Genomic DNA, 24,038 nt, shown 5'->3' on the forward strand with positions numbered 1-24,038 from the left:
GATTAAAAAGTTTAAAATAACTCCTTGAAATTTGAAATGTACAATATTTCAAGGCGCTAGGTGGTCCGGGCGCCTCTTAACAGGTCTCGGCATTTCGAAAAATTGTTCGGGCTGCCAATTCTTCGTATGTTGCCTGATTTTCAATTTTTTTCAAATACTAGTTTTTTTGATTTTCTCCCACTGTGCGTCGGTCCTCAAAATCGTTGACACAAACTTGTCGTCGATCCTCAAACTCGTGCCCTATGTTCAATTTCCTCTCATTTGTCATCATTGTTTTTCAATCCAATTGCATTTCGGTTTTCAAGAAGTTTTATGGAGGTCCATCCCAGTTATCGGTATACTAACTTCTAATTTACCATCTTGGTGGTCATCAAACGTGGTTTCGTTTTTCCCCCTGTAGCACTCTCTATTTAATTAGTGGTCAATTGTCAAGATCAAGAATTCTTAAACTAATGTTCAATCCCTGGGGGCCACGGTAGCGCAGAGGTTAGCATGTCCACCTATGACGCTGAATGCCTGGGTTCGAATCCTGGCGAGACCATCAAAAAAAATGTCAGCGGTGGTTTTCCCCTCCTAATGCTGGCAACATTTGTGGGTTACTATGCTATGTAAAACTTCTCTCCAAGGAGGTGTTAACCTGCTTTTTAGGGGGTTTTCCCTTCCATACCCCTTTTCCCCCTACGCCTCTGTATGAACCATAATGAAATGTTTGTTTATTTGTTTTTTTTTTTTTTTTTTTCAAAAAAGCAGCAGCTGTTGCAGCCCTTGGCACTAGTTCACCTTCATTTCTAATCTCCAGTTGATAGTTTGCAAGCAGAAAAAAATTTTCAAAAACATGATTCTCCTACTTTAAACTTTTATCCCTAAAGGCTGTTTTTTTTTGGTTATGTGGTACAAACCAACGACAACTACAAACAAAACAAAAAATAGGGACAACTTTGATCATAATTCTTGTTGGACAGCAAAAATTGAATGCCACATAAGACCCTAAGCCTTCTAAGAAATTTTCAAATGAAATTGCGAAATTGTCCAGAGATAGCCATCGCTCTAAACACATCGCTCTATACACTCACACTATACAGTACACGCACACGACAACATTTATGGGGAAAATAATGTGCGCTTGTATTAGTGTGCTCACCACTGCTCTAAAGGCAAGTGCCAAATATGTGAGAGGAAAAAGTGAGGCCAATATTGAGTCTTCAATGAATGATTGATTGAATTGATGGATTGATTGATTGATTGATCATTCAAAATGTTCAATGAGATTTAGAATCATTAGATGATGAAATTGCAAAGACTATCCAAAAATTCAATCATCACTCAAAATTAGATTTTTTTAAATTTTTTTTTTATTTAAAAATTAAAATCATACAAAAATTGTTAAAAGGGTTTTTTTTCAAATTTTATAAAGAAAATAAAATTTTTTCACCATATTTTTTTTTGGGTAAAAATGACTTCTTTTTTGGAAAAATGTACAAATGCTCGCAGTTTCGCTTGGAGGCTTATGCAAATGGCAAATTTTGCCCATGGACAATCCACTAAGGAACAAGGGCAAACTTCTCACATATCAATGAGGGCAGTCCGATTCAAGTTTAAGCTCAATAATGAGGGGCCTCCTTTTTATAGCCGAGTCCGAACGGCGTGCTTCAGTGCGACATCTATGGGTTGCCCAAAAAGTAATTGCGGATTTTTTAAAAGAAAGTAAATGCATTTTTAATAAAACTTAGAATGAAGTTTAATCAAATATACTTTTTTTACACTTTTTTCTAAAGCAAGCTAAAAGTAACAGTTGATAACTGACAGAAGAAAGAATGCAATTACAGAGTCACAAGCTGTGAAAAAATTTGTCAACGCCGACTATATGAAAAATCCGCAATTACTTTTTGGGCAACCCAATATTTGAAGAGAAGTTTTACATGGCATAGTACCTCACAAATGTTGCCAGCATTAGGAGGGGGAAACCACCGCTGAAAATTTTTTTCTGATGGTCTCGCCAGGATTCGTTAGCCAGGTGTTCAGCGTCATAGGCGGACCTACTAACCTCTGCGCTACGGTGGCCTCCCTTATGAGGATGCAAAAATTCCACAAGAATTTCCAGTTTTTGTGTGGCCAAGTTCGTTTAACCAATCAATGTCTTACTTCATTCCTTCATGCGTATAGACAGCTCTAGCCAGCTAAAGCCACGAAAACTGTAAATGAATGTTGGACCTGGATGCATGCGGCTAAACTTTATTACAGATTAGCATAAATAAAACATAGCACACTTCATTTGACCACCTCACAAATAACTTTGACACCTTTCAATTTTCAAGAAAAATGCCTTAACAAAAAAAAGTAGTACAAAAAAATATGATGATTATATCTGGGCGATATGCCTCGCATAGTTAATGTGTGGCAAAGTCAGTTTTATGATGGCTACATGGTGATGGCTATGGTGATGGCTATGATGATGGCTATGGTGACCCGTTTTTCATTTTCCCTCTTTTTTCGTTCATTATTGAATTTCACTTTATGTAAAGATTCCAATTCACCAAAATCATGATTGCTCACTTTTCTTTTGTGTAAAACGTGTGTAAAAAGCCATTAAACACTTTGGGAGCGGGTACCCCCAGAGTAATCGCTCACACCATCGAACACGTCACATGCATGTTTGAAGTGAGGTTCCCCAGTTCCCCGCTCACTCCCCATATGACCAGGTTCTGCAAAGACTTTCTAATGCAGCAGAGGAGTGAAGGAAGGACGGACAGACCTAGTGGTGGGGTCTTGTTGCACATGCCATGATACTTGCCTGAATGCACAATTAATTTGCCAAACAAGCTGCCCCTATGATGGCATGATACACTGAAAAAAAAAAAAAATTATAAAAAAAGATAGAAGAAATTTTTGGTCAAACAGTTTTATAGCTTTATTCTGCAGCGTTATTGCAAAGGATAGACGGACAAAGCCTTTATAAAGGGTGATTTTTTTGAGGTTAGGATTTTCATGCATTAGTATTTGACAGATCACGTGGGATTTCAGACATGGTGTCAAAGAGAAAGATGCTCAGTATGCTTTGACATTTCATCATGAATAGACTTACTAACGAGCAACGCTTGCAAATCATTGAATTTTATTACCAAAATCAGTGTTCGGTTCGAAATGTGTTCAAATTTTGACAAATTTTGTTCAGCGAGGAGGCTCATTTCTGGTTGAATGGCTACGTAAATAAGCAAAATTGCCGCATTTGGAGTGAAGAGCAACCAGAAGCCGTTCAAGAACTGCCCATGCATCCCGAAAAATGCATTGTTTGGTGTGGTTTGTACGCTGGTGGAATCATTGGTTGCCATACTGTCCTCATAAATCCTGAGTTTTGAGGAAGGTAAAACTTATCAGAATATCTCTTCACTCTCTCTTTTATGATTTAACTCAATATCCCTCTAGAGGGCGCTTCTAAAGGGTGATTTTTTTAAGAGCTATAGGAAATTTTTCAAAAAAAAACACACACAAAATTCATGAAATCTTTATTTGAATCGATAATACGGTCCATATAATTTAATGTTTGAAGATTATTTCCTGCACATGTTTACCGTAACTGCACCTCAAACAGTCTATTCAGTTTTGGCATACTCTTTCCAACATTTCGGGCGGATATCTTGTAGCGTGTCACCCTATGTCTGATTGGAGTAGAGCGACATCTGGTTTTGAACAGTCACGTTTTTTTATGGCAACTCGAAAATACAACCCTGCGCTACCACCATATGTTACCTCCACATATAAATGTGACCACTACAATTGCCACTCCAGAGAAAAGGTGGAGCGACCTCCTATGGGGGTACGTGACAATCTCACGAATAAATGTTTCAATGTTGCTTACCAATGCGTCAATTGAAGCCGGCTTGTCTATATAGGCATAAAATAGTCTAAAGGCGTTAAATCGAACGATCTAGGTGGCCAATTGACTGATCCCGAACGTGAACTAAAATGTTTACCAAACTCGCCTCTCAATAAGTCCATTGTTACGCGTGCTGTGTGGCATGTGGCACCGTCTTGTTGAAACCACATGTCATGCAAGTCAAGCTCTTGCATTTTGGGCAAAAAAAAAGTTTGGATATCATCTCACGATAGCGCCCATCATTCACAGTTATGTTACGATTCGCTTTATCTATGAAGAAGTACGGTCCAATGAAGCCACCAGCCCATAAACCGCACCAAACTGTGACTTTTTCTGGATGCAGTGGTAGCTCTTGCAATGCTTCTGGCTGATCTTTACTCCAAAATCGACAATTCTGCTTATTTACGTACCCAATGAGCCAAAAAGAGCTTCGTCGCTCAATGGAAGCAGCTCGCGATGAACTTTCCTAACAGAGCACGCATTTTTATGATAAAATTCAAAAATTCTTAAGCGTTGTTCGTTTGAAAGACGATTCATGGTTAAATTATCGACCAAACTGAAGATGTTTGACGGTGAAACAAAACACGAAACGTGAGTGAGCTGTATAAATCAGTGTTTGCCAAAAAGATAATAGCTAAAAAATCACCCTTTACTTTTATGATAAAAATCAATTTCTTTGTTTTTTTTTCTCCGTGTACTGTGAGTACTGTAGTTGTAAGGTTTTCGCCTATGACAACTTTGTTATTACTCTGAAAAGCGATGCTAAGCGATGTGGGGAAGCATTTAAACTATTGTCGCACAGTGGGAGAAAATTGAAAACAAGCGATGTGGCGAAGCATTTAAACTATTGTCGCACAGTGGGAGAAAATTGAAAAAAAAAAAACAGTAAATAATATGATGTGTGAGAATGGGTAGGGATATCTCTTTGAAATTAATTTTTAAAATAGTTGGAGCTGAGATATTAACGAGATTGTGCGCATAATTTCAAGGCCCTAGGTTGTACCTTGAGCGTCTTTTGGCAGGCCCCTAAAGTTGGTCACCTCGGTATTTCCAAAATTTGTTCGGCCTGCCAAATCTTCATTTATTATCTGATTTTCAAAATTTGTTTTACTGGATAGTGCTCGAAAATCCCTACAAAAAAGTCCGCTTGAGACCTACAATATCTTCACTGGTTTGGGAGATATTCGACTTTAATTTTTTTAGAACATTTTATTGTTATTTTTTTTTCTTTGAATTTTTATACCCACCACCGAAGGATGGGGGTATATTCATTTTGTCATTCCGTTTGCAACACATCGAAATATCCATTTCCGACCCTATAAAGTATATATATTCTTGATCAGCGTAAAAATTTAAGACGATCTAGACATGTCCGTCCGTCTGTCTGTTGAAATCACGCTACAGTCTTTAAAAATAGAGATATTGAGCTGAAATTTTGCACAGATTCTTTTTTTGTCCATAAGCAGGTTAAGTTCGAAGATGGGCTATATCGGACTATATCTTGATATAGCCCCCATATAGACCGATCCGCCGATTTAGGGTCTTAGGTCCAAAAAAGCCACATTTATTATCCGATTTTGCTGAAATTTGGGGCAGTGAGTTGTGTTAGGCCCTTCGACATCCTTCGTCAATTTGGCTCAGATCGGTCTAGATTTGGATATAGCTGCCATATAGACCGATCCGCCGATTTAGGGTCTAAGGCCCATAAAAGCTACATTTTTTATCCGATTTCGCTGAAATTTGGGACAATGAGTTGTGTAAGGCCCATCGACATTCATCGTTAATTTGGCTCAGATAGGTCCAGATTTGGATATAGCTGCCATATAGGCCGATCCTCCGATTTATGGTGCTAGTCCCATAAAAGGCACATTTATTGTCAGATTTGGATATAGCTGTCATATAGACTGATTTCTTGATTTATGGTTTTGGGCCCATAAAATGCTCATTTATTGTCCGATGACGCCGAAAATTGGGACCCTTGACATACTTCTGCTATATCGCACAGATTGGTCCAGATTTAGATATAGCTGCCATATAGACCGATATCTAGGTTTTAGGTTTTGGGGCCATAAAAGACGCATTTATTGTCCGATTCCGCTGAAATTAAAGACAGTGAGTTTGGTTAGGTTCATCGACGTCCTTCCTTAATTTTGCCCAGATCGGTCCAGATTTGAATATAGCTGCCATATAGACCGATCTCTCGACTTAAGGTTTTGGGCCCATATTTTTATGGAACTTGGCTCAAATCGGTCCCGATTTGGATATAGCTGTCATGTAGACCGATATCTCGATTTAATGTCTTGGCCCCATAAAAGGCGCATTTATAATCCGATTTGAAATTTGGCACAAGAACTTATGTTAGGCTTTTCGACATCCGTGTCGTATATAGTTCAGATCGGTTTATTTTTAGATATAGCTAATGTACTTATTAGTATTTGGTCCAAATCGGAACATATTTGGATATAACTGATATGGGACGTAAGGTATAAAATTTTCACCGAATTTTGATGAAAGGTGGATTACATATGTACCCGAGGTGGTGGGTATCCAAAGTTCGGCCCGGCCGAACTTAACGCCTTTTTACTTGTTTTCAATTCGAAACCATTTCAATGAGATATCTCTACCCGTTCTCACACGTCATATTTTTTTACTAGTTTTTGTTTCGATTTTCTCCCACTGTGCGTCGTCTAGATGATGATGATGATGAAGATAATGGCCGGTCGGTCACCATGACATGCCACAATTATCATCAATAACTAATTTGCAAAACATTGTTGGCTGCTGGTAATGGCCTGACTGACTGCTCGCCTGCCTGCCTGCTCGTCAGCATGGTAGATGATTGCTGATGCCAATGTTGTCAGTGATTCGATGTAATTTTGTGCTATAAAAAGTTGGTTTTTTCTGTAGTATCTCCAGCCCGGAAAGTCAACTTGGCCAAATGTTCAGCAATGCAGTCAACCATTCACTCACTCACTCATCTATTGGTCTGCCATACAACTTTGCCATACAGCGATGCATCATCGTCGTCATCATCATCATCATCATCATAATCGGCAGCAGCATCATAGACAACCATCTATGCATGCACTGCCTTGTTATATCCATGTGGACAACGCTGACTTTGCTGGCCGATTAATCGAATCAAGAAAAATAATCAAAAAAAAAAAAAATTAAGATGCAATTTTTATGCTGATGTTACATGGAACAACTGTTGTTGCTTGTCGTGCTTTGTGCTTATTTTGGTTGGTGAACATCAATGGTGTTTTAATGATAGAACCAATACCAACATACATGCGGAAAGGGTATGACAAAAGTAACTGTACCTTTAGTACTCAAGTGCATATAAAACACTTTGAATTATTGTGCAAAAATGCAACTCTGCACACAAATTCCACAAAAGCAACGCGGAAAGGTTAAAACATTTTCTCCTCAACGGATTTTTATACCCTCCACCATAAGATGGGGGGGGGTATACTAATTTCGTCATTCTGTTTGTAACTACTCGAAATATTCGTCTGAGACCCCATAAAACTTCCGAAGAAGTAAAGCTAGCCGCTGGAAATTTTGCACAAATACTTCTTATTAGTGTAGGTCGGTTGGTATTGTAAATGGGCCATATCGGTCCATGTTTTGATATAGCTGTCATATAAACGGATTTTGAGTCTTGACTTCTTGAGCCTCTAGAGGGCGCAATTCTTATCCGATTTGAATGAATTTTGGCACTACGTGTTTTGTTATGATATTCAACAACTGTGCCAAGTATGGTTCAAATCGATCCATAATCTCATATAGCTGTCATATAAACGGATCTTGGATCTTGACTTCTTGAGCCTCTAGAGGGCGCAATTCTTATCCGATTTGAATGAAATTTCGCACGACGTGTTTTGTCATGATATCCAACAGTTATGCCAAGAATGGTTCAAATCGGTCCATAACCTGATATAGCTGCCATATAAACGGATCTTGGGTCTTGACTTCTTGAGCCTCTAGAGGGCGCAATTCTTATCCGATTTGCCTGAAGTTTTGTACGACGGATTCTCTCATGACCATTAACATACGTGTTTATTATGGTCTGAATCGGTCTATAGCCCGATACAGCTCCCATATAAATCTATTTCTCTATTTTACTTCTTGAGCCCCCAAAGGCCGCAATTCTTATTCGAATTCGCTGACATTTTACACAGGACTCCAACATATAATTTAATTGTGGTCCAAACCGGACCATATCTTGATATCGCTCGAATAGCAGAGGAAATCTTTTCTTATATCCTTTTTTCCCAAAGAAGAGATGCCCGAAAAAGAACTCGACAAATGCGATCCATGGTGGAGGGTATATAAGATTCGGCCCGGCCGAACTTAGCACGCTTTTACTTGTTTTTTTTATTGACTATGACAGAACATATGTTCCACTAGCCGAACGTAGAATAGCTTTCCAAGCCCCTCGATCTTCTGCGCTCATTCTAAAATCTTTGACACCAAGTTTCGAGGTGTCTCCCACCATGTGATTTTTCCATTGGGCTTTTGGTCTTCCCGGTTTGCGTGTACCACCGTGTTTGCCTTCAAAAGACTTCTTTGCTGGAGCTTCTTCATCCATTCTGAAAAACATGACCTAGCCAACGCAGCCGTTGTATGCTATTGTCGTCATACTCAACTCATACAGCTCGTGGTTCATACGTCGCCTATATTCTCCATTAACGCAAACTGTTCCATATATTTTACGAAGTATTTTTCTCTCAAATACTCCAAGCACTGCTTCATCTACGTTCACAACCAAGTACCCATGCCTCAGAACCAAATAACAACACGGCTAGTATCAGTGTCTTGTATCGTGTAATCTTCGTCTGTCGAGATTTGGCCTTGTTTCTAAACTGCTTATTTAATCCAAAGTAGCATCCGTTTGCCAGTATTATTCTTCGCTTAACCTCAAAACTGGTGTCATTCGTTTCGGTTATGGCGGTGCCGAGGTAGATAAATTTACTGACTATCTCAAAGTTATGGTTCCCAACTTTCTTCATTTTCTTTATCTGCTCGTTTGTACAAGGCGTTGTGGGAGTTGAAACTATCCATTTCGTCTCCATCTCCATTTACTGCCAGACCCATTTTCACTGACTCTCTTTCGATTCTTTCAAAGGCTGCAGTTACTACTTCCGGTGACCGACCTATGATGTCGATGTCGTCGACATAAGCGAGTAGCATGTGTTCTCTTGTGATTAGAGTGCCATATCTTTTCACATCTGCATGTCGTATGATCTTCTCCAGCAGGATATTAAAGAGATCACATGAAAGGCTGTCCCCTTGTCTGAGACCTCGTTTGGTTTTGAATGGTTCGGAGAGATTCTTTCCTATTCTTACGGAGGAACGCGTATCAGCAAGTGTCATCCTGCAGAGTCTTATTAATTTTTGCAGGGATTCCCAACTCAGACATGGCTTGAAATACCTTTGAACCTAAAGGAGTATCGAAGGCGGCCTTTTAGTTAACAAAAACAGGGTAGGTGTTGATTTGTCCTTCTCGGGTCCTTGCCAGGATTTGGCGCAGCGTGAAAATCTGGTCAAGGATGGATTTTCCAGATCTAAAGCCGCATTGACTTTATCTCATTTATTTTAGGTTTTAATCTTTCACACATTGCGCTCGAGAGTATCTTGTATGCGATGGGGAGGAGACTTATTCCTCTGTAGTTGGCTCATTCCGTCTTGTCTTCTTTCTTGCGAACGGAACATAGTATGCTGAGGTTCCAATCATCGGGTATGCGTTCTTCTAGCCAGATTGCGCAGATAGACTGGTATATACGCCTTATCAGCGTGTCACCTCCGGCTTTAAATAGTTCAGCGGGTAACCCGTCGGCTCCTGCTGCCTTGTTGTTCTTTAGTCGGGTCACTGCTACTTGGACCTCATGCTGTCTAAGAGGTCAACATTCTATACCATCATCAGGGATTGGTTCTGCGGTATCCTCTTCGCCGCCAACGATGGACACTAGTAGTTGGGTAAAATGTTATTTCCATATTCTCAGCATGCTATCTGTGTCAGTTACCAGATTTCCTTCTTTGTCTCTGCGGGAGGATGTGCCTGCATCAAAGCCATAGGTTTGATGTTTAATTCTTTGGTAGAATTTCCAGACTTCTCTCTCTGACTCCGGTACATCTCAATTCGCACACACTCGTGTCTTTCCATTTTCATTTTCTTTCTGCGGTAGAGACGTTTCTCCTCTCACCTTTTCTCACGAAACCTCTCCTTTATCTGGCCCGTTGCTACTGATTGCATGGTTGCTCTAAATGCTGCATTCTTGGCTTCAGTAGCAGTTCGACACTCATGGTCGTACCATGGGTTTCTTGAAGAAGGCTTTCGGTACCCAAGTACGGATTTCGCGGCATTTTCCATGGAGTGGGCAATAGTTTGCCACTGATCCATTATATCATCGACACAAGGAGTGCTTGTTTGGTTAGTCGAGTGGAATATGCGGCTGCAATCTACATCTGCACCTCAAAATGTTGATCTACGACCCCATAATGGATTGTCTGGGTGGTCTCGAAATTCTAAGTCAATCTATGTCCGTCTTTCAAAATACCGATAGCGGTTGAACGCGTAAAGCTAGCCGGTTAAAATTTTGCACAGGTACTTATCACTGATGTAGGTCATTAGGGATTGCAAATGGGCCATATCGGTTCAGATTTGGATATAGCCCCCATAAAAACCGATCCCCGGATTTGACTTCTTTAGCCCTTAGAAGTCTCAATTTTCATCCGATTTGGCTAGAATTTGGAATATATACTTGAGTTATGACTTTCAACATCCATGCCAAGTATGATCCGAATCGGTTCATAAAGAGATATAGCCCCCATATAAACCGATCCCCGGATTTGACTTCTTTAGCCCTTAGAAGTCTCAATTTTCATCCGATGTGGCTAAAATTTGGAACAAAGACTTGAATTATGACTCCCAACATCCATGCTATGTAAAATCCGAATCGGTCCATAAATAGATATAGCACCCGTATAAACCGATTCCCGGATTTGACTTCTTAGCCCATAGAAGTCTCAATTTTCATCCGATTTGGCTGAAATTTGGAATGAAGGCTTGAGTTATGACTTTCAACATCCATGCCAAGTATGATCCGAATCGGTTCCTAAACAGATATAGCCCCCATATAAACCGATCACCGGATTTGACTTCTTGAGCCCTTAGAAGCCTAAATTTTCATCCGATTTGGCTGAAATTTGAAACTAAGATTTGAGTTATCACTTCCATCATCAATGCCAAATATGATCCGAATCGGTTTATAAACAAATATAGCCCCCATATAAACCGATCCCCGGATTTGATTTCTTCAGCCCATAGAAGAGTAAATTTTCATCCGATTTGGCTGAAATTTGAAACTAAGATTTGAGTTATCACTTCCATCATCAATGCCAAGTATGATCCGAATCGGTCTTTAAGCAGATATAGCCGACATATAAACCGATCCCCGGATTCGACTTCTTGAGACCATAGAAGTCCCAATTTTCATCCGATGTGGCTAAAATTTGGAACCACGTCTTGAGTTATGACTTCCAACATACATGCCAAGTATGATCCGAATCGGTCCATAAACAGATATAGCCCCCATATAAACCAATCTCCGGATTGAACCCTTAGCAGTTTCAATTTTCATTCGATTTGGCTGAAATTTGGAACAAAAACTTGAGTTATGAATTCCAACATCTATGCCAAGTATGATCCGAATCGGTCTTTAAGCAAATATAGCCCTCATATAAACTGACAGCATTAATTGATATGTGAGAAGTTTGCCCCTGTTCCTAAATGGAATGTTCATGGCCACATTGCTTTTTTTTGACATATCAGTGGTTATGTTATCACATTCACTTATTATGATTCCCCTATATCCATCTGCTTAAAGACCTTTATCCCGGTGTCTAAAGCCCCAACTACAAAAGATGAAAATTCTCTGCTTTGAAGATATTACCTTTATGATTCCCAATTTGGTTAAAGGTAGATATTAAGATCGCCGAAAGATTTCACAAGACATTGTTTCCTCAAAAAGCGTTTTTTGGAATAAAAACATATAGGCAACACTGCCATCATATGTTTTATCACTAGCATTATTTTGGTAAATTGCGTTGTTTGCATAGTGTTATCGCAAAAAATAAAAGTGGGAGTGCTATGTTTGCTAACAATTTTTATTTATTTAAAAGACAATGAACGAAACTGCCTTGTTTTTTTATCATGTTGGCCCTAATTGAAAAACGCGCTCGTCCACGCTTTTAGTGAATGTCAAATGTCCACTCTGAGATTGACCTAGTACCGCATATGAAAAAGATTTTTTTTTCACAGATTTTTTGTTAATAGATTTTCTGTATGAAAATTGAACTTAATACCCACCTTAAGTTGAAAGAATATCATATTAACATAGTTCGTATAGTATCCGAATAAATATACCTAGATGGCGCTCTCTGCATTAAAGCGTAATCGTTAGTTTAACCTAATAAAGATTTTATTTCTTTATGTTGCCATGTCATTGAATTTATTATCAGTAAAATCCTTCATTTTCTGGTCAGATTAGCTCGCTCCCCTTCCCTTTTGGAAAAAATAACTTCAAAAATTCCTTTCGTTTTCCAAAATGCTTCTCAATTTTTGTTGCACCCTATCCCATTGCCATAAACTTTGGATTATTGGTGTGTGCTTGCATGCATTTATGTTGCTGTGTTTTTGTGAATGTGTGTGTGTGTGTATCTACATCATTATTGAGTTGTGATTTTATTGATGGTTAACATGTGCTGTGTGTCAAATCAGTGCATCTGTAAATCGAATGAAAGTAGGTGATGGATGCATAGAATAGGTGACGCAGGTTTGGGTTTCGGGCATCCATGGGAATATGCCATTCGCTGGCTTAGAAAAATAATGCAAAATCATCATATAAAAACATTATTACAGCTAAGCTATCCCTCTCTCTCTCTCTTTCCCACACTCCCTCTCTTACAACCAAAAAATCTCCGCACGCCATTGTCAGTCTTGTTATCCTCAGTCCGGTGTTGTTGTCTCAACCTATTGTTGTTGTTGTTGTCTTGCATGTTTTCGCCATTGTCATTGAAGCGCAAAACACTCCATCAAAGCTCTCGTTAATATTCAATAAATGAAGAAAACAGACGGTGTGTAATGATGATGATTTGGTAGCTGGTTTTTATTCACTTAATTTTCTATGCTACTGCTGCTGATCAGGCTTCCGTTGCAGTTGCTGTCACTATCGCTGATGTTGCAAAATCGCTTAAGGCAAATGTTTAGTATCATACTGGAAATTTTGAAAGTGATGAAAAACATGATATTTCCACTGAGCAACATTAGCAGCTGCCGTCAAAACCAACACCTTTTCTAAACCAAAATATTTTATAGAAATAAATTTTTTAAGAAAAATAAATTTTTGAAAATATTTTTATTAAATTAAATTTTGTCAAATATATATGACTGACTGATTGCTGCCGGACTGACTGAACAACGCCCAGCTCTAACGGCTAAAGCTAGAATCATTAAATTTTGAACGAATGTTGGTCTTGGGTCATAGGCACAGGATAAGGCTAGATTTGGTGATATTCGTTCATTTAGGTACTAAAAAGTACCAAAAAGTACGAAATGGTACTTTTTACCCAGCTCGAATGGAAAGTACTAGAATTATGTTCTTGGGCTCAAATTAAAAAACGTCCGGAGAAAATAAGGTTTGTTAAAAAAATTTCGCAAAATGGTACCGGAAGTGGGAGAGTACGCTGAATTTTGAAATTTAAGTACACTATGGCAACCTAACTTAGTTGGTGGCTATAAGAGTTTTTGTAAATTTGTACAGTTATGTACTAAAAAGTACCAAAAAGGTACGAAATGGGCGGATGGATGGAGCTAGAATTTTGAAATTTGACTTAAAAGACATCTGGCGCCAAACGATAACGGTGAAAAACAGTAAGGGGAAATAAGTACTGGTAACCGGAGAAAACGTTCGTTTAGTACCAAAATTGGTACCATTGGGTACTTTCTATACAAATGGAGCTAGAGGGTGACTTAATGATCTTATCACAATTCGTACTTTTTGGTACTAAAATTGGTACCATTTGGTAATTTTTTTTATAGATGGAGCTAGAGGTCTAAAATTTAGGAATTAAAAAACTATGATGGGTGACTGTGATCTTTTTACAATTCGTACATTTGGGTACAAATATTGGTGCCATTTGGTACTTTCTGTGCAAATTGAGCAATTTGGCATGTAGGTACAACTAGGAAAAATATGGTGGGTGACTAAATGATTTTTTCACAATTCGAACATTTCGGTACCAAAATTTTTACTTTCTGAATTGATGGAGCTAGAGGTCCAAAATTTGCCATGTAGGTACAACTTGGAAATTAATGATGGATGACGAAATGATCTATTTAAAATTTTTACATTTTGGCACCAAAATTGGTACCATTTTGTACTTTGTACATAGATGGAGCTAAAGGTCTGAAACTTGGCATGTAGGTACAACTGGATGACAAATTTATCTATTTAAAATTTGTACATTTTGGCACCAAAATTGGTACCATTTTGTACTTTGTACATAGATGGAGCTAAAGGTCTGAAACTTGGCATGTAGGTACAACTGGATGGCAAAATGATCTATTTAAAATTTTTACATTTTGGCACCAAATTTGGTACCATTTTGTACCTTCTTCATAGATAGAGCTAAAGGTATGAAATTTGGAATGTAGGTACAACTAGAAAAGATATGGTGGGTGACCTTATGATCTATTCGCAATACGTACATTTCGATAACATTTTGTACTTTCTACACAGATGGAGCTAAAAGTCTGAAACTAGGCATGTAGGTACAAGTAGGGTATAAATGATGGGTGACCAAATGACCTACTCAAAATTCGTACATTTTAGTACCAAAAGTGGTACCATTTAGTGCTCTCCTCACAAATGGAACTAGAGGTCTGAAATTTGATAAATATAATATGATCCTTTTACATTTTTACATTTGGGTACCAAAATTGGTACCATTTGGTACTTTCTGTGCAGATAGAACCAGAGGTCTGAAATGTGGCACGTAGGTAGAACTTATATATAAATGATGGACGATTATATTTTTCCGGAATTTGGTATGTAGGTACAAATAAGAAATAAATGATGGATGACTTAATGATAAATTCAAAATTAGGACATTTTGGTACCAAAATTGGTACCATTTTGTACTTTCTTCATAGATTGAGCTAGAAGTCCGGAATTTAGCCTGTAGGTATAACGAAGAAATAAATGATGGATGACTTAATGATAAATTCAAAATTCTGACATTTTGGTACCAAAATTGGTACCATTTTGTACTTTCTTCATAGATGGAGCTAGAAGTCCGGAATTTGGCATGTAGGTACAACTAAGAAATAAATTATGAATGACTTAATGATCAATTCAAAATTAGGACATTTTAGTACCAAAATTGGTACCATTTTGTACTTTCTTCATAGATTGAGCTAGAAGTCCGGAATTTGGCCTGTAGGTATAACTAAGAAATAAATGATGGATGACTAAATGATCAATTCAAAATTAGGTCATTTTGGTACCAAAATTGGTACCATTTTGTACTTTCTTCATAGATGGAGCTAGAGGTCTGAAATTTGGCATGTAGGTAGCACAAAAAATATATTATTGGTGACTTTGTGATCTATTAAAAATGCATACATTTTGGTACCAAAATTGGTACCACTTGGTAATTTCTTTACGGATGGTACTAGAGGTGTGGAATTTGACATGCAGGTACAACTAGGACAAATATGATGGGTGACTAAATAATCTATCCACAATTCGTACATTTCTGTACTATTTGGTACTTTTTTTGCAGATGAATCTAGAGGTCTGGAATTTGGCATGTAGGTACAAAAAGAAAATATATAAAGGGTGGCGAAATGATTCATTCAAAATTGGTACAAAATAGTACGAAATAGCTTATATTTGCCTACAGCGCACGGGGACTGCTAAAATTAAGCAATTTACGAACATTGTTGCATTATTGACTAAATCACAACATTTCATTGTAGAAAACGTACTAATTGCGGTGTAATTGGTGCTTTGAAAGAATATGTTGGGCAACTACAAGATTTTTTTTTTTGATATTTAGGTACTCAAACATACAAAATAATAATTTCTGAACGGAGTGAGATAAAGTTCTCAAAATTGGGATACAAGTACACCATGACTATACATATTTGGTGACCAGAAGATAATTAAAAACCGTAATTTTAGGTACTTTCTTTGCGAATTGAGCTAAAACACTCGAAATTGGGATTGGGTTTCATATATACCTTGACAATGTATTGGTTTGCCCAAAAAGTAATTGCGGATTTTTCATATAGTCGGCGTTGACAAATTTTTACACAGCTTGTGACTCTGTAATTGCATTCTTTCTTCTGTCAGTTATCAGCTGTTACTTTTAGCTTGCTTTAGAAAAAAAGTGTAAAAAAAGTATATTTGATTAAAGTTTATTGTAAGTTTTATTAAAAATGCATTTACTTTCTTTTAAAAAATCCGCAATTACTTTTTGGGCAACCCAATATATTGGGCGACTTAATGATTTTTCTGTTTTCAAGTTTTCAAGAAAAATGTATGAATTTTAAAATTGAATTCAACGACAACATCATTGACAGCATCATAACCAAAGTCATCTGCAGCATCACCTTCAATAAAAAAATCACCACATCAGCGACATCATCAGCATCATCACTGGCATCTTGATCATCCTCATCATTGACATATTCTCATAAAAACAGCAAAAAAAAATTAATCCAATGTTGGTTGCACTTCTCTACGAGTTTCGACATTCGAGATGGTGGCACGCCTCACTCTGGATGCGAGGCTGTTGCTTTAATTAATGCTTTCGCTGCTGTTTGGAGAATCGTTGTCATATTTTCATCTTGACTTGTTGTTGTTGTTGTTGGTGGTGGTTGGGTTTTCATCTGCTCTTTAATGCATATTTATGAGCACAGCACGGTGAGTGTGGCTTTCACAAAGTAGGACAAGTTTTTCATGCCATTCGCATGTTGTGCGTTCGCTAATTCACTTTTTGTTGATGTGGCGGTTGTTGTTGTTGTTGTTGTGCATAATTTTGTTCATTTTGTGTTGTTGTTTTATATTTCTGTACGTTCTTCTTGCATGGAAGTGAATAATGATGGCTCATTTGACCGGGTCTTAATTAAATACAAGGTCTCAATTGCAATTTGTTAAAATAAGTAGCTGTAGCTGCCTGTTTGTCAATGAAGTTGAAATTGTTAATTTACTCCTGAGGAGGTATGGGATTGGGGGGTGACTTTTTGTTGCTGTTCTTTTTAAACCCACCACCATAGGATGGGGAGTGTATTCATTTAGTCCTTCCATTTGCAACACGATGAAATCAGTGTTGCCATTCAGGAAAATTATATCCTACCAAAATTTAAGAAAAATCCTACCAAACCCGACCAAAACCTAATCCGAACAGGCAGGTTAAGTTCTTAAACGGGTCAAATCGGACCATATTTGTATGTAGCTTACCAAATTTTATCGAAAATAATGAAATTTTCAAATCTGGGGGGTGCTCAGCCTAAACCTCAGAGGCCGTTCTTCGCTTATGGCTGCCATATAGTCCTATCTCCCGATTTAGAGCCTTAAGCTTATAAAAAACACCTTTATTAACCGATTTTGCTTCCGATATCCGACCCCAAGTGGAGAATGGGTTGGGCGGCCCTCTTAGGCACCCCACCACAGATGTTGATACACATCTCCGAGATCTGGTGTTTTTGGAAATTAAGGTAAGGGGAAGGATCCAGCAGTAAAGCACCATCTAGATTCTTACACACAAAGTTGAATTTCATATTCGTTATCTGCTCCCAAATACCTTTTATTTGTAGTCTCATATATATATGATCGAGTAAAATTTCAATTTGAGGTGCTTTTTGGGGGTTGGGCTACCCGCAAATACTTAGACATGTTTTGTTTTGTTATATTCGTAATCTTCTCCCGAATACCTTTCATTTGAGTTGAACGTCCAATATGTCTGTTTAAGGAACTTTTGGGGTTGGAGTGGCTCCCGGGTTCCTAGGGCCCAAACTTTAGTACCATATTCGTATTCTACTCTCCATTACCTTTCATTTGATACCCATATTGTTCATATCGGTCAACCTTGATTGTGGGTGGTGTTTTTGCGGTAACTGGGGAGGGTCCGTCCCCTTTCCATATCAACAAATTATTTAGCCGATTCCTCCTTCCTGACCATATTAGTAATCTACTCCCAAATATCTTTCATTCGAGTCCCATATTGTCATTATAGTCAAATATGCCTATTTGAAGGGGTTTTGGGGTCTTCAGAAAATTTTGTCAAAATTTTATTTCTGTAGAAAATTTTGTCAAAAATTTATTTCTATAGAAAAATTTGTCAAAATTTTATTTCATTAGAAAATTTGGTCAAAAAACTTATTTTTATGAAAAACTTTGTCAAAACTTTATTTCTTTAAAAAATATTGTCAAAATTTTATTTCTATAGAAAATTTTGTCTACAGAAAATTTGGTCAAAATTTTATTTCTATAGAAAATTTGGTCAAAATTTTATTTCTATAGAAATTTTTTTCAAAATTTTATTTTTATGGAAAATTTTGTCAAAATTTTATTTCTGTAGAAAATTTGATATGACTCCCAACAGCTGTGCCAAGTACGGTCCAAATCGGTCTATAACCAGATATAGCTCCCATATAAACCGATCTTCCTGAGCCACTGGAAGCCTCAATTTTCACCCGATTTGGCTGAAATTTTGCACATAGTATTCTGTTATGACTTCCAACAACTGTGCCAAGTACGGTTCAAATCGGTCAAGAACATGATATAGCTCCCATATAAACCGATCTCCCGATTTGACTTCCTGAGCCCCTAGAAGCCTTAATTGTCATCCAATTTGGCTGAAATTTTGAACATAGTATTCTGATATGGCTCCCAACAAATATGTCAAGTACGGTCTAAATCGGTCATGAACATGATATAGCTCCCATATAAACCCATCTCCCGATTTGACTTCTAGGGCCCCTGGAAGCCTTAATCTTTGTCCGATTTGGCTGAAATTTTGCATGTAGTGTTCCGATATGACTCCCAACAACGGAGCCAAGTACGGTCTAAATCGGTCGAGAACATGATATAGCTCCCATATAAACCGATCTCCCGATTTTACTTCCCGAGCCTCTGGAAGCCTCAATTTTCACCCGATTTGGCTGAAATTTTGCACATAGTGTTCTGTTATGACTCCCAACAACTGAGCCAATGGTAAATTTTTAACAATTTTCCTTCGTTCCATTTTCGAATGCTTAAAGAAGTGTCTAAGGATGAATTATGAGAAATTCAGTGAACTCTGTTATGAAATTCCCACTATTTTTGAGTCTACGCAATGACTTATCTGTGGCCACTCATTTTGGGCATTACCCGGTGAACGTAAACAGCATTTGTGAGCAATCATATTTTGCTTTTAACAAAATAATAAAAAGCTTGAAGGTAAAAATTTCAATGTGCAGGTGTCTGCTATTGCAAAAGTTTGATAACATACAAGAATCGTGTCGCCTCACTTTGCTTATCGGAAATTCGTTAAAGAATGCATCACTTTCTTTGAAAAACCATTTAAAAAATGCAATACAAGCAAAACAAGTGTCAAACATGAGTGCAAACATGAGTTGCCTCCATTCACGATTAGAATATCGGTCAAATAAAGATTAGCAATGAGACAAATGCACCAACTAACCTGTATCACGGCAGTGGTGTAGTGGCTAGAAGAAGTAGATATTAAATGTGGGTTATAAGAAACATTTTCAAGTTTATTTTAAATAAAGGCCTTAAAGGTCAGCCATCTACACCTGCGATTGTCATTGTGGGCTTTGTACAGAAAACTGCTTACTAAGCTCCTTCTATGGCCATGTCTCCTCGAGTACGTTGGTATAAAATCTAGTAATTCAAAATTTCCCCCTCATGTGAGTAGTCTTAAGTGTTCCTCTACCAATTATTTGCATCACAAGATGATCTATTTTCCCGCATTGGGGTGAAACGAAAATCTCTGTTGGGAAATATTGAAGCAGATGTGCTTGGTGCCACCATCCATCCCATAGAGAGCTCTTCACAATGAATTGTTTTTGGATAGGAAAACAGCAAAAAAAGAATTCTTTGCTTGGCTGATAAATATTTTCCCACTAATGAGAGAAACCCAACTCAAAAACAAAAATGAAATATTGGAAAATTAAAGGCATGTGGCATTTTTCTGGGAGGGGAAATTGTCTGAAAACTGTTCAATACAATTTCTTCTAGCCCCACCCATGTAAGTGGAAATCATTGATGGCAAATGTTGCATCATTTTCTAGGATTTCTTATTGATACTAAACAGCAATGCCAATGGACATGAAAAGAACTTGAATCGATATTTAAAAGCAAATATTGCTTAACAATTTCTTTCCAATGGATCATTAAGGCAAACAAATTAAAAAACAAAAGTCATGAAAGAAGCCGTTTTACAAAAATTCTGCCAAATCGAATGAGAATTGCGCCCTCTAGAGGCTCAAGAAGTCAAGATCCCAGATCGATTTATATGGCAGCTATATTAGGTTATATTCCGATTTGCGCCATACTTAGCACATTTCTTGGAAGTCATAACAAAACACCTCATGCAAAATTTCAGCCAAATCGGGTGAGAAATGCGCCCTCTGAAGGCTCAAGAAGTCAAGATCCAAGATCGATTTATATGGCAGCTATATCTGATAATATACCGATTTACACCATACTTAACACAGTTGTTGGGAGTGATACTGAAACACGACGTGCAAAATTTCAGTCAAATCGGACGAGAGTTGCGCCCTCTAGAGGCTCAAGAAGTCAAGACCCAAGATCGGTTTATATGGCAGCTATATCAGGTTATATACTGATTTGCGCCATACCTAGCATATTTATTGAAAATCATAACAAAACACGTCATGCTAGATTTCAGCCAAATCGCATGAGAATTGCGCCCTCTGGATGCTCAAGAAGTCAAGATCCAAGATCGGTTTATATGGCAGCTATATTTGATTATATACCGATTTACACCATACTTAACACAGTTTTTGGAAGTGATAACAAAACACGTCATGCAAAATTTTTGTCAAATCGGACGAGAGTTGCGCCCTCTGGAGGCTAAAGAAGTCAAGATCCAAGATCGGTTTATATGGCAGCTGTATCTGATTATGTACCGATTTACACCATACTTAACACAGTTGTTGGGAGTGATACTGAAACACGACGTGCAAAATTTCAGTCAAATCGGACGAGAGTTGCGCCCTCTAGAGGCTCAAGAATTCAAGACCCAAGATCGGTTTATATGGCAGCTATATCAAATGCTAGCTTTACTCCTTCGAAAGTTAGCCTGCTTTCGACAGACAGACGGATGGACGGACGGACATGGCTAGATCGACTTAAAATGTCATGACGATCAAGAATATATATACTTTATGGGATCTCAGACGCATATTTCGAGGTGTTACCAACAGAATGTAGGTAACACCTTTTATATCCACCACCATACTATGGTGGTGGATATAAAAACTATCCGCAAAAGTTTAATACAAATAAATGGGCATTGATAACACCTTTCCTTAACAATTGTGTACATTTTATTTAGATTTCTGATATTTTTAAGTTTAAAAAATAAGATTTTCAGGCAATGAGGGAGTTATTTTTATTATTTTTGTTACTTCCTTTCTTAGTGCTTCATGTGCTTTTGGGTAGAGTTGCCAAATTAAAAAAAATAGATAACGATTTCTGATAACGAGAAATTAGAGCATATCGTAATCGTTAACGCAAATCGATTTTTTGTCGAAACATTTAATTAAACAATTTTCGTTATAAGTTACAGAATTGCGGTACAGGGGCCTCTTCGGACTGCTTTGCCATTAAAAGATAACATGCTTCCACCTACTCACTAATTAGAGAGCAGTGCGATGGTAGTTTGCCTCAACGACAAAAGAGCCCCCAAACTGGACTTATTTATTAACCACGGCAAAAACGTATTTGAAACTAGGGCTTAAATCCGATATCTACTTTTAGGGGCAAGTGTCTTGGTGGCTACCCCACCCCCTAAATCGGACATATATACTGACAATGGCAATATGGGACACAAATGGAATGGTATTTGTTAGTAGATTAAGATTTTAAATCCAAATGCGGGACCAAGTTTCTGAGAGTCCATCCCTTATGATAGTTTGCCTCAACGCCAAAAGAGCCCCCAAACTGGACTTATTTATTGACCACGGCAAAAACGTATTTGAAAGTAGAGCTCAAATCCGATATCTACTTTTAGGGGCAAGTGTCTTGGTGGCTACCCGACCCCCAAAACAATAGCCGAATACTGGACAAATTTACCGACCATCGAAATATGGAAATCAAGTGAAAGGTATTTTTGGGAATGGAGTGCGGTAATTGGTATAAAATTTTTGGGTCCAAGAACCTGGGGGGACGCCCCTTCCCAAAACTCGCCCGGGCGGACATGTTTACCGATTTGGACAATATGGGTATCAAATGAAAGGTATTTAAGAGTAGGATACGAACTTGACATACAAATTTCGCCCCAAGTATCCGGGGGTTCCCCCATCCCCAAATAACCCACCAAGATTACTCTTTCACCGCTTTGGGCAATATTGGTATCAAATAAGAGGTATCTAAAAGTAGAGTACAAATCTGACGTAAAAATGTATTCCTTGGTGTCTGAGAGGCCTCCCCACTCCCCCGTCCGTCCGTCCGTCTGTCTGTCGAAAGCACTCTAACATTCGAAGGAGTAAAGATAGCCACTTGAAATTTTGCACAAATACTTCTCATTAGTGTAGGTCGGTTGGTATTGTAAATGGGCCATATTGGTCCATGTTTTGATATAGCTGCCGCACAAACCGATTTTGGATCTTCACTTTTTGAGCCACTAGAGGGCGCCATTGTTATCCGATTTGGCTGAAATTTTGCATGAGGTGTTTCGTTACAACTTCCAACAACTGTGCTAAGTATGGTCCAAATCGGTCCATAACCTGATATAGCTGTCATATAAACCGATCTTGGATCTTGACTTATTGAGCCTCTAGAGGGCTCAATTCTCGTCCGATTTAACTGAAATTTTGCATGACGTATTTTGCTATGACTTCCAACAACTGTGCTAAGCATGATTCAAAGCGGTTCATAATCTGGTATAGTTTTTTTATACCCACCACCGAAGGATGGGGTTATATTCATTTTGTCATTCCGTTTGCAACACATCGAAATATCCATTTCCGACCCTATAAAGTATATATATTCTTGATCAGCGTAAAAATCTAAGACGATCTAGACATGTCCGTCCGTCTGTCTGTTGAAATCACGCTATAGTCTTTAAAAATAGAGATATTGAGCTGAAAATTTGCCCAGATTCTTTTTTTGTCCATAAGCAGGCTAAGTTCGAAGATGGGCTATATCGAACTATGTCTTGATATAGCCCCCATATAGACCGATCCGCCGATTTAGGGTCTTAGGCCCATAAAAGCCACATTTATTATCCGATTTTGTTGAAATTTGGGGCAGTGAGTTGTGTTAGGCCCTTCGACATCCTTCGACAATTTGGCTCAGATCGGTCCAGATTTGGATATAGCTGCCATATAGACCGATCCTCCGATTTAGGGTCTAAGGCCCATAAAAGCCACATTTATTATCCGATTTCGCTGAAATTTGGGACAGTGAGTTGTCTTAGGCCCTTCGACATCCTTCGTTAAATTGGCACAGATCGGTACAGATTTGGATATAGCTGCCATATAGACCGATCCTCCGATTATGGGTCTTAGGCCCACAAAAGCCACATTTATTATCCGATTTTGATGAAATTCGGGACAGTGAGTTGTCTTAGGCCCTTCGACATCCTTCGTTAAATTGGCCCAGATCGGTACAGATTTTGGATATAGCTGCCATATAGACCGATCCTCCGACTAAGGGTCTTAGGCCCACAAAAGCCACATTTATTATCCGATTTTGATGAAATTCGGGACAGTGAATTGTGTAAGGCCCGTCGACATCCTTCGTTAATTTGGCTCAGATCGGTCCAAATTTGGATATAGCTGCCATATAGATCGATCCTCCGATTTATGGTGTAAGGCCCATAGGAGCCACATTCATTATCC

General features: G+C 38.2%; 1 protein-coding gene across 5 annotated transcripts in view; it reads left to right on the plus strand.

The window, feature by feature from the left end:
* The window catches only part of LOC106084627 (probable WRKY transcription factor protein 1), a 289,563-nt gene that overhangs the window by 89,907 nt on the left and 175,618 nt on the right, over positions 1–24,038 (plus strand). The window lies entirely within an intron of this gene.

This window comes from Stomoxys calcitrans, chromosome 5 (assembly GCF_963082655.1).
Source record: "Stomoxys calcitrans chromosome 5, idStoCalc2.1, whole genome shotgun sequence".
Classification (NCBI taxonomy): domain Eukaryota; kingdom Metazoa; phylum Arthropoda; class Insecta; order Diptera; family Muscidae; genus Stomoxys; species Stomoxys calcitrans.